The 11,939-nt window shown below is 45.7% G+C and overlaps 1 pseudogene; it reads right to left on the reverse strand.

Annotated features, from left to right (window-relative positions):
• Positions 1–738: 738 nt before the first annotated feature.
• Positions 739–11,283, reverse strand: LOC120662329 (annotated as a pseudogene).
• Positions 11,284–11,939: the final 656 nt, after the last annotated feature.

Consider the following 11,939-nt stretch of genomic DNA (forward strand, 5'->3'; position numbering starts at 1 on the left):
TTTTGGGCCGTTAGATGAGCATTTGGGCTGAACATTGAGTCTGAGCGTAATTTTGAAGTATCATGAATTTATGAGCTACTTTGCTACAATGGAGCGGATAGAAAAACCCACGGGTTTACAGGTTTGGGTACTATGAACCCAGATCCATGCCCGCAAATCCAATGGGTTTGATATTTTGCCCATTAAGTGATCTATGAGTAGATAAATTGACCCAGATCCATATCCTAATAAAGCAAAAGCCCATTAGGTTTTGGATTTTAGGTACCTATTGCCATCCTTACCCATGCCGCCATGCGAGACCGTTACAACCGCCACTAGTAGAAGCATAGCTAACCCAGCCGACCAAAAGTACTGAGCATTCAGTCCACGATTATGAAAATGGACAACAAAGCCTGCGAAGTCACACAGAATGGAACTACCCAGCCCAACTTTACTGTTGGACTTTTTTTTTTATGAACATGGCTAAACCAGCCAACCAGAAGTCCCGAACATTCAGCCACAGGAGAACGTGAGCTGAATTTTGTGAATTCACTGGGCCCATTGATGAGAATTGATCTCTGTTCTCAGCTAGACGTTAACCACCGGCTCTTGTTTGAGTCACTTTTAACAGTTTTTTTGTTCAATTATAATGTGACACGCTACCAAATATCATTACTAGAAAAAAAACCTAAATTGATTGAAAGATGAATAAAAAATCGCTAAAATGTTGTAATAAAGAAAACTGAAAACAAGAATCACTTAAAAACTAGGTAACCAAAAACAGTCATGAGGACAAAAAATTTACGGTTTCAAACCCGCACAATTTCTGTTCGACTAATTATTCACATACCGTTTTTAAAAATGCCCATCCACAGATTTATTTTATTTTTTTTGTGTGTGGAATCAACCAAACAGGTGGGACAACTTTCACGGCACCAGGCACCAGCCCATGCATGGCACACCAGGAATGTTTCTGTGCGCCATGGCGTGCCATACCGTCGTGTAGCTGCTCGATTCAGAGTTGTGAAACCTGACACGGAGCCGGCAATGGCGCCTCGGCATCAGCACGAGCGCGATCACCGGAAGCAGCAGCGGCAAGAGCTGCTTCGTACTGAGCGGCAGCCACGCGGCGCCACCTCCGCAGGCCCTCGCGGACGCTTTCGCTGTAGTCGTCGTCGTCGCGGTCGCGGAAGGCCTCGCGGTCGTCCTTGGCGTTCATGACGCTGGTCTCGAACAGCTCCACCTTCCATTCCTCCATGCGTGGGAGGTCCGAGCGCCGGTAGACGAACTCCAAGTACTCCTGACCAAAGAGACGGGCAGGTCGTGTGAGCTACGATCGAGCTGAGTGAGCAGCCCAGGACGGCGATCCAGTCGCCGCCACCGGCGCGACCCTCCTCCCTGCGCCTGGAAGAACCACAGAGTGAAGACCCGCATCGGAAGGTCGACGAACGACAGCGACGGCGCGAGCGGCGGCGGGAAGGTGTGCACTACTGTAAAAAAGAGTCAGGCGGGTAAAAAACTATTTTTAAGAATGAATACCGCACCCGTTGCTGCTTTCTGCAGCTAGAAATAAATATTTGCAGGGTAGGTGTTATACCTGTTTCTAGAAATCGATTTCTAGAGATGGGTGATGGACTAACCTACCCTTACAAACCGAATAAAAAATTAAAAAAAGGCTGCCGATGCCGCTTCGGGCGCCCCGCCGCCCACACCGCCGCCGCCGGCGGAGCTGCACTGCTCACGCCCGCCGCGAGCCGGGCCGCCGTGGGCGCCTCACCGGCCGCCGCGCTGCGACTCGGAGGGATGAAGAGATAAGGAGAGAGAGGGAGAGGAAAGAGACAATGAGAGGGGGGAGAGATAAGGCTACCCACGAAACTCGTGGAGAAGATAAGGAGAGAGGAAAGAAACAGCATGCACCCATGGTTTTCAAACTTTTCAGCAAAGTACGCACGTGGTTTTCAACTCTGTAGGGGCGGGTGATGGCTTCACCCGCCCCTACAAATGCCTCCAATTTTTTAGGTGTGGGTGAAGGGGTGACCCGCCCCTAGAAATCGATTTCTAGGGGCGTGTCGAATGCTACAGTACCTCACCTCTATTTTTAGCAACGGGTGAAATTTCAATTCGCTCCTAAAAAAAATTGGGATGTTGCTACAAATCGTTTTTTAGTAGTGGTGCTCGTACAGCGGGCCGACGCGGCTGCCGTCCACGGTGACGAGCCCCGCCGTGTATAGGAACGGGATCGAGGAGTGCCCGGTGCAGTAGAGGACGGTGTCGGCGGCGGGGAGGAAGCCGTCGGCGAACGCCACCGTCCCGTCCTCGCGCAGGCGGTCCACCGGCGGGTGCAGGCGGATGCCGGCGTAGTTGGCCAGCAGCTTCGACATCTTCGGCGACGGCGTCGTGGCATCCTCCATGGACTTGGCCACGAGGTGGACCTCCCTGGCGACGCCGCAGAGCTCCGTTGCGATGTCCAGGCCTGTAACATCCCGTCTCCGGACCGGTCTACCCGGTAGGCCAAACCGGTCTGACCGGTTGGGCGCCTTCCAACTCAACATTATCTTCTCACGGTGTTTATTTTCTTTCACTCAACTCTCTTTCTTCCCCGTTGAACCAGAGACGAGCAGAGCTCGTTCCACAGCCGCCCCTTACTTCGATTTCCTCCGTCCGGTCGCTTTGCTTCGATCCCTTGCGCATAGAAGTTCCCCACCACCTCCTCCACCTTCCCCAACCTCCAGCCTAGCCTCTCCTCGGTCGAATCGGCGAGAATCGAAGCTCCAAGCCTCCATGGACAGTAGCTCCGCCTCTCACCGTCGATCCGCCTCTCCGGTCGTCCTCCGCCCAAACAAGTCCCTAAAATGGGTTCGTGGTGAGCTCCTCATCCTCCCCGACCCCTTCCTTCGTAGATTCCGACGCTGAGCCGCCCGGGACGCCGCCGGCCATGGCCCTGTGCCATTGCTCGGCTAGTACCGGTCTAACCGGTTGTATATACCGGTCTGACCGGTGTGTGCCATTTTATTCATTTGACGAAACTTGCAGGTTGCCTAACAAATTAAGGAAAAATCCTAAAAATACAAAAGTAATTTTGTTTGAATGCTTAGATCTAAATATCCAGGGGAAAAATATTAATTCTTGTGAAATGACATTTTTTTACCGCCGATAAAGTTTAGGTTGTGTTTTAGAGTTGTTTAATTATTTTTGGTAAATTGGTTAGTCCAAAAATTATGAAACTAGGGCAGTGGCTTGTTTTAGGAATGTGTAGTTCATTGCAAAAGTTACAAGTCTATAAAACATCATTTAGTATGGTAATCAACGTATCCCTGTACTAGTATGTTTATTAGATAATAACTAGTTTATGTTTGTGAAAGATATTGGCGCATATAATTAACACATTTTATCGGTGTAGTGTCATGTTAATTTTTGATTCACCATTAGAATGCACGGCTACTCTAGAAAATTTGTACCCGGACAATCTGGGCTAAAACCCGGAGTCTCCGGACGTGTGGGTTTGTAGCTTCTTAATGGTTAAGTTCATCATGAGTAGGCTTAAATAAATAGTCTTAACTAGCTTCTTATATGAAAATTTAGTACTTAATTATGAATTGTTCCTAAACTAGCATATTTCCCAATTAATTAAGGTTATACTTTTAAATAATCTCTTAGAGTTGTCTAACTATTTTAGCCTCCTATGTATTACTTCTTTGAATTCACCCAGAGGTTGATTGAGTAAAGAAAGAGTTTAGTAGCTGCAGCTTGAAATATATATACTCAGGACATTGCTCGGTTAGGACCGGTCTGACCGGTTAGAGGGACCGATCTGACCGGTAGTGTGCTTGGGGTAATTTGGACCGGTCTGACCGGTCTGATGGACCGGTCTGACCGGTGTGGCGGCAGCTGAGCGGATAGGGTTAGGGTAGTTGGTCCGAATCATTAGCAATTCCCCTCAGTTATGGATTGTTTTTGTAAATATGTCATTCATATATGCATTCTCTCATATCATATGCATATGCACACATGTAGATTCCGGTGCATGCGATATCGTGACTGTGGAACAGGCGTAGCCGTGAAGCCCAAGAGCTAGCGAAGCAGGATTGAGAAGGAATTCGTGAAGGCCCGGACCAATGGTCGAAAGGGCCCAAGGCATTGCGAGAATTAACGCTAACTTAGTGTTACCCTGAGGCAAGCCCCGGTGCATGTCCTACTATTTTAAATTATGATTCACTGTGTATATGTTTTATCTATTACATGTGCATTACGTATTAGGAATTGATTGGAACCCTAGCTATTCCTATGTTTCCCTGAATTTTTACTAGTATGTCTAGGTCGATAGTGGTGCCAGGCTAAATGAGTCCGGTAGAAGTCGGGTGACTTCGTGTCACTCGCGAAACACAGGAAACTTTAGAAGTCGAGTAATTGCCGGTTACTCGCGAGATACATTATTATCTTTATACTTCAGTATTCGTGAAATGGGTTGAAATGGATATGGAGATGTGAGACCGGGTGGGGATGATGGATAGGTATGGCAGCAGGACAGAGTTCCTGGGTGCCTTAGCCCCGTCTGAGTCGATTAAGGACCGGTTGTTGTGGCAGTGCTGATTGGGGATTGAATTGTACTAACCGCATGCCGGGAGTAGGAGGTAGTCGAAACCGGTAAGCCTAGTGCTGCCTCGCTTCGAAAGTACAGAACTTCATCACCACCCCTTAGGGCGAGTCGAGTAGTCGCGGAGAATTGTGATGCATGTATTTACTTTTGGTGGTCTCATGTTGAGCTCGACTGACTATAAAAAGGTGGGGCGGTTCTGTAGTTCGAGGCGGGGAGGGGAAAGGTTGGTGCGTGGGGTCCGACGGGGCTTTTGCGTGCCGTGTTGGTTAGGTCCACCTTGCAAGGTTAAATCGAATCGATTCGCCGTGTCTCGCGGTCATGAGGGCCTTGATCTCTTTGCTGCATCGTAGCAAACATGTAGAATGTGAGTTAGGTATATTTATATAAAATATTGAGCTCATTGAATTATTTTGCTTGCATCACCATGATTGCTATAGTGGGTCTATGCAAATATTAGATGAGAATTAATTTATATAGAACTTGAAGCTAAAATAATGAAAGTAAGGAATTACTTTAGTTGCTTTTTCTACAAAATAAACCACCAGCCAAATACCTTGCATGTCTAGATATGTGGGCTAAGTATACCCAATAGTCGGGTAAATCTTGCTGAGTATTAGTTGCTCAGTGTTTGTTGTTTATCCTATTTTAGGTTTAGGAGCTAACTAGGTGTCATATCGGTGGGCTCGATGTGGTGCCTTATCTTCACGTCTCGGTAGTCCTCGAATTATTTAATTTGTTTTATTTATTCTCTATTAAACAAGCTTTGTAAGTTAGATTCTCTTCCGCTGCTATCTTTTCTTTTGCAAAGTTTAAATTTAAAGCTGTTTTGTAAAAGTTTTAATATCATTTACTATTTTTGTAATATTTTCGTATTGCTGGTACCTTCTGCGCTCGCCTTCGTGCGGGACTTCTGGTGTGTTTCGATCGGCCTGTGGGTTGGAAACAGCCTGTCAAGTTACACTTAATTAAGCTAATGCACCAGGTGATGGCGGTTATGCTTAATTAAGCGTTTTAACTCGGCGGGTCTGTCACAGCTGGTATCAGAGCTGAAATGCACCAGAGGGTACCAGCAATATTATTTTTGATATTTTCAAAACAAAAAAATTGAGTTTTGACAAAATACGTCTCTCTGCGCTTAAGGGATTAGGAGAGATTAGATCGTAAGTCCTATATAGTGTAGGTTATGTCAGGTGGTTGTAAATATAGTATCAACTAACTCTTAGGCATTAAGTAGGTGGGAATATATATATATATATATATTGTGATTTTTCTGCAGGTACACTAACTCCGCTTACGTAGGGGAAAAATTAGTAATAGACGTATAGAGTATATAGAGAGAGTACGTATGGTGCCACCGCAAGGACCTCCGTATATTGCCATAGTTTGAGTGGCAAAATTTTTCCTTTGTGAGGACGTATAGGTCATGCATACATCATATCATATGCACTATTTTTGTTTGAATGTTTATTAGCATTTCATCATAGTCATCATATTGTTTTGCTTCGGGTGTTTATTAGTAGTTCTTGTACAAAATTCCTTCCCGCCATGCTTGTCTCGTTTTCAGTAATTTCGAACCCCACATGGTTAGTAAAACCTAAAAACCATTGCGTAGTAACTGAACAAAAATTTATGTACTGGATTAAACAATTGAAATGCGAAGTTACGACTCTAGTAATGTGGTCGGTATTCTCACTTCTGAGAATAAAAATCTTCTGATCAATCTTATTCTCCTGGATAGTCAAAGTAAGGATGTTATCTTTAGATGAAACTCTGGGTTGATTTTCTTATAGTACCTTTCATTCCGCTATCCGCTAATCTTATCCTATCCGTGTCCCAATGACTATTCCAATTTATTCAAATATAAAGGTTCTCTATTAATTGATCCATGTTAATTTGAGATCGTATGTCCTTGTCTTTAGATTATTCAATCTAATGCTTGAAGAAAATTCGTTCCAGCCATTCTTAATGGCTGACAACATCTTTCTATTCTTCTACCAATAATACACGTTATTCTAATCGCCCCGGTTCCTATATCTAAAGTGAATCCGTTTACATTTTTGGCTTCTTGCTCAAATAAACATGAATAAATTAAAAGTTTGATCACATACAATGTTGTCATCAGGTATGATTAGGGTCGCACGTTTCTTACATTGCATAATCACATATTGGTTAGTTCTGAGACTGGCATGGGAAACCTGAGTGACCGACTGACTAAGGATAGGACTCGTGGTGTTTTCATAATTCGTAAAGTTTTCTCTGATTTCTTGTGTTACTTGAGTTGCCCTCTATGATTTCCTATGTAGTGGTGATTGTCCCTCGGACTATAGTGCCTTGACGAGACCTAGGGCCTCATGTGGACTGCAGCCATACGTTGAGCCGCTGGGTACGCGCTGGTACTTAAGTACGTGTGGATAGGATCTGCTACGACTGTATTTTTCCTGCAACCCTTGTAATGCGAGTCTGTTTTTAAGGGGGTAGGCCATACGCAAACAACAACGCTAATGGGTAGTTAAACCTTGAGTTTCTAAGAATGTTGGGTCACTAACATGCATCAGAACATAGGCGTCCTGCATCATACAACTCAATTAAGAAATATAATATACATTTTTGAGCAAGTATATTCTTGGACAAAAACTTTTTCTTTACACTCCAACTATTCATGGCAACCAAAAAGAATTCGATTTGATCGATGTTAGGCTTCTATTGATCTCGTATAAGCAACTGGGAGTTGATTCCTTACTTAAGTTATTCTTCCTCCAAGTGTGCACGTGATCAAGTGTGTCGAAATTCATGGCCAATTCTCATTAGTCATGTATAAATATTAGAAGTTTATTCTTGGCCCTTTTCTTTCCCTATAAATCTCGAGACGAGATTTCTTTAAGGGGGTAGGATTGTAACATCCCGTCTCCGGACCGGTCTAACCGGTAGGCCAAACCGATCTGACCGGTTGGGCGCCTTCCAACTCAACATTATCTTCTCACGGTGTTTATTTTCTTTCACTCAACTCTCTTTCTTCCCCGTTGAGCCAGAGACGAGCAGAGCTCGTTCCACAGCCGCCCCTTCCTTCGATCCCCTCCCTCCTGTCGCCTTGCTTCGATCCCTTGCGCATAGAAGTTCCCCACCACCTCCTCCACCTTCCCCAACCTCCAGCCTAGCCTCTCCTCGGTCGAATCGGCGAGAATCGAAGCTCCAAGCCTCCATGGACAGTAGCTCCGCCCCTCACCGTCGATCCGCCTCTCCGGTCGTCCTCCGCCCAAACAAGTCCCTAAAATGGGTCCGTGGTGAGCTCCTAATCCTCCCGACCCCTTCCTTCGTGGATTCCGACGCCGAGCCGCCCGGGACGCCGCCGGCCATGGCCCTGCGCCATTGCTCGGCTAGTACCGGTCTAACCGGTTGTATATACCGGTCTGACCGGTGTGTGCCCTTTTATTCATTTGACGAAACTTGCAGGTTGCCTAACAAATTAAGGAAAAATCTTAAAAATACAAAAGTAGTTTTGTTGGAATGCTTAGATCTAAATCTCCAGGGGAAAAATATTAATTCTTGCGAAATGACATTTTTTTTGCCTCCGATAAAGTTTAGGTTGTGTTTTAGAGTTGTTTAATTATTTTTTGGTAAATAGGTTAGTCCAAAAATTATGAAACTAGGGCAGTGGCTTGTTTTAGGAATGTGTAGTTCATTGCAAAAGTTACAAGTCTATAAAACATCGTTTAGTATGGTAATCAACGTATCTCTGTACTAGTATGTTTATTAGATAATAACTAGTTTATGTTTGTGAAAGATATTGGCGCATATAATTAACACATTTTATCGGTGTAGTGTCATGTTAATTTTTGATTCACCATTAGAATGCACGGCTACTCTAGAAAATTTGTACCCGGACAATCTGGGCTAAAACCCGGAGTCTCCGGACGTGTGGGTTTGTAGCTTCTTAATGGTTAAGTTCATCATGAGTAGGCTTAAATAAATAGTCTTAACTAGCTTCTTATATGAAAATTTAGTACTTAATTATGAATTGTTCCTAAACTAGCATATTTCCCAATTAATTAAGGTTATACTTTTAAATAATCTCTTAGAGTTGTCTAACTATTTTAGCCTCCTATGTATTACTTCTTTGAATTCACCCAGAGGTTGATTGAGTAAAGAAAGAGTTTAGTAGCTGCAGCTTGAAATATATATACTCAGGACATTGCTCGGTTAGGACCGGTCTGACCGGTCAGAGGGACCGGTCTGACCGGTAGTGTGCTTGGGGTAATTTGGACCGGTCTGACCGGTCTGACCGGTGTGGCGGCAGCTGAGCGGGTAGGGTTAGGGTAGTTGGTCCGAATCATTAGCAATTCCCCTCAGTTATGGATTGTTTTTGTAAATATGTCATTCATATATGCATTCTCTCATATCATATGCATATGCACACATGTAGATTCCGGTGCATGCGATATCGTGACTGTGGAACAGGCGTAGCCGTGAAGCCCAAGAGCTAGCGAAGCAGGATTGAGAAGGAATTCGTGAAGGCCCGGCCCAATGGTCGGAAGGGCCCAAGGCATTGCGAGAATTAACGCTAACTTAGTGTTACCCTGAGGCAAGCCCCGGTGCATGTCCTACTATTTTAAATTATGATTCACTGTGTATATGTTTTATCTATTACATGTGCATTACGTATTAGGAATTGATTGGAACCCTAGCTATTCCTAGGTTTCCCTGAATTTTTACTAGTATGTCTAGGTCGATAGTGGTGCCAGGCTAAATGAGTCCGGTAGAAGTCGGGTGACTTCGTGTCACTCGCGAAACACAGGAAACTTTAGAAGTCGAGTAATTGCCGGTTACTCGCGAGATACATTATTATCTTTATACTTCAGTATTCGTGAAATGGGTTGAAATGGATATGGAGATGTGAGACCGGGTGGGGATGATGGATAGGTATGGCAGCAGGACAGAGTTCCTGGGTGCCTTAGCCCCGTCTGAGTCGATTAAGGACCGGTTGTTGTGGCAGTGCTGATCGGGGATTGAATTGTACTAACCGCATGCCGGGAGTAGGAGGTAGTCGAAACCGGTAAGCCTAGTGCTGCCTCGCTTCGAAAGTACAGAACTTCATCACCACCCCTTAGGGCGAGTCGAGTAGTCGCGGAGAATTGTGATGCATGTATTTACTTTTGGTGGTCTCATGTTGAGCTCGACTGACTATAAAAAGGTGGGGCGGTTCTGTAGTTCGAGGCGGGGAGGGGAAATGTTGGTGCGTGGGGTCCGACGGGGCTTTTGCGTGCCGTGTTGGTTAGGTCCACCTTGCAAGGTTAAATCGAATCGATTCGCCGTATCTCGCGGTCATGAGGGCCTTGATCTCTTTGCTGCATCGTAGCAAACATGTAGAATGTGAGTTAGGTATATTTATATAAAATATTGAGCTCATTGAATTATTTTGCTTGCATCACCATGATTGCTATAGTGGGTCTATGCAAATATTAGATGAGAGTTAATTTATATAGAACCTGAAGCTAAAATAATGAAAGTAAGGAATTACTTTAGTTGCTTTTTCTGCAAAATAAACCACCAGCCAAATGTCTTGCATGTCTAGATATGCGGGCTAAGTATACCCAATAGTCGGATAAGTCTTGCTGAGTATTAGTTGCTCAGAGTTTGTTGTTTACCCTATTTCAGGTTTAGTAACTAACTAGGTGTCATATCGGTGGGCTCGATGTGTCGCCTTATCTTCACGTCTCGGTAGTCCTCGAATTATTTAATTTGTTTTATTTATTCTCTATTAAACAAGCTTTGTAAGTTAGATTCTCTTCCGCTGCTATTTTTTCTTTTGCAAAGTTTAAATTTAAAACTGTTTTGTAAAAGCTTTAATATCATTTACTATTTTTGTAATATTTTCGTATTGCTGGTATCTTCTGCGCTCGCCTTCGTGCGGGACTTCTGGTGTGTTTCGATCGGCCTGTGGGTTGGAAACAGTCTGTCAAGTTACACTTAATTAAGCTAATGCGTCAGGTGATGGCGGTTACGCTTAATTAAGCGTTTTAACTCGGCGGGTCTGTCACAAAGCCGCTCTCGCCGCTGCCCACCACCAGCACCGCCTCGTCGCGGAAGGGGTCTGGCACCCGGTACGAGTGGCTGTGCAGCTGCCGCCGCGGCCGCACCTCCATGTCGTTGATGCTTGGCCGCCTCGGCTGCGAGTAATGGCCGTTGGCCACGACCACGGCGTCGAACACCTCCTCCGTGGGCGACCCCTCCTCTCCGCCGTCAGGATCGACGTGTACAGATCTCACCTGCCATTTCACGTCGGCGCCGGCGGCGCCAGCCTCCCGCGACGCCATGGTGACGCGCACGACCCTGGTGTTGAGCCTGACGGCGCCGGCGAGCCCGAACGCGGCGCAGAAGTCCTTGAGGTAGCAGAGCACCTCGCGGTGGCCCCGGAAGCGGCGCGCGTCGCGGCCGGGTCTGGGCACGAACTGGAAGTCGGAGAAGCCCATGCACTCGCGCGGGGCCATCACCCGCACCGACGCGTACACGCTGCTGTGCACCTTCACCGGCGCGGTGGCTCCCAGCGGGTCGCCGGCGTCGGTCCTCGGGTCGTACAACCACTGCCCGCCGACATCGCCGCGCTGCTCCATAACCGTGACGGCGAGGCCCTCGCGCCGCAGCTCGCGCGCCGCCACCAGCCCGGACAGGCCGGCACCGACGACGCAGACCTTTTTGGACTCGGGTGCCATGGCGATGGTTCGAGGCAGTAGGTCTGAAGCAGGCTTATTCTGTCGCCCACGCGGAGAGCAAGAATGAGACTTCACGCTTCCATTTGAAGGTATTGACCGGACAATAAATCTTAATAATTGATTTAATTCAAGTAGGAAAGGTATAGACATGCTATGTTTAGTTATTAATTTTTTATACTCAAGCTCCCTTCCAATTAGGAAATATATTGATCAGCCAATAAACTATTCTTAAAGCATCTCTAGCAGTCCCACAATAATCATTTCCTAATAACTGGTATCGGGAGATGTCTCAATAGTAAGGATTATTGGGGGAGTTGTTTTTGCAGTCTCCCAATAACCTCATCTCAATCCAACTACTTTATTGGGAGAGTCACAATTTCCCTTTTATTTAGGGAGAGTTGGGGTGTATTATTGAGTTGTCCGAATAACTATTGGAAAAAGGGAAAGGTTTAGGAGGATTGCTGGAGCACTATTTTCTTATCAACTCTCGCAATATAATAGTTGGATTAGGAATTTGGAGACTGCTAGAGATGCTCTTGAGGTTTAGGGTAGTTTGACAATGTCTTGGTTTGTGACAAGGTCAGGTGTCAAAAGACGAAAACATGCAAGTTGTCCTTGGATCACTTGAAGTGTGCTCTTGCATTCACGCCGGCGTC

The sequence above is a fragment of the Panicum virgatum genome, chromosome 2N (genome assembly GCF_016808335.1).
Source record: "Panicum virgatum strain AP13 chromosome 2N, P.virgatum_v5, whole genome shotgun sequence".
Taxonomy (NCBI): Eukaryota; Viridiplantae; Streptophyta; class Magnoliopsida; order Poales; family Poaceae; genus Panicum; species Panicum virgatum.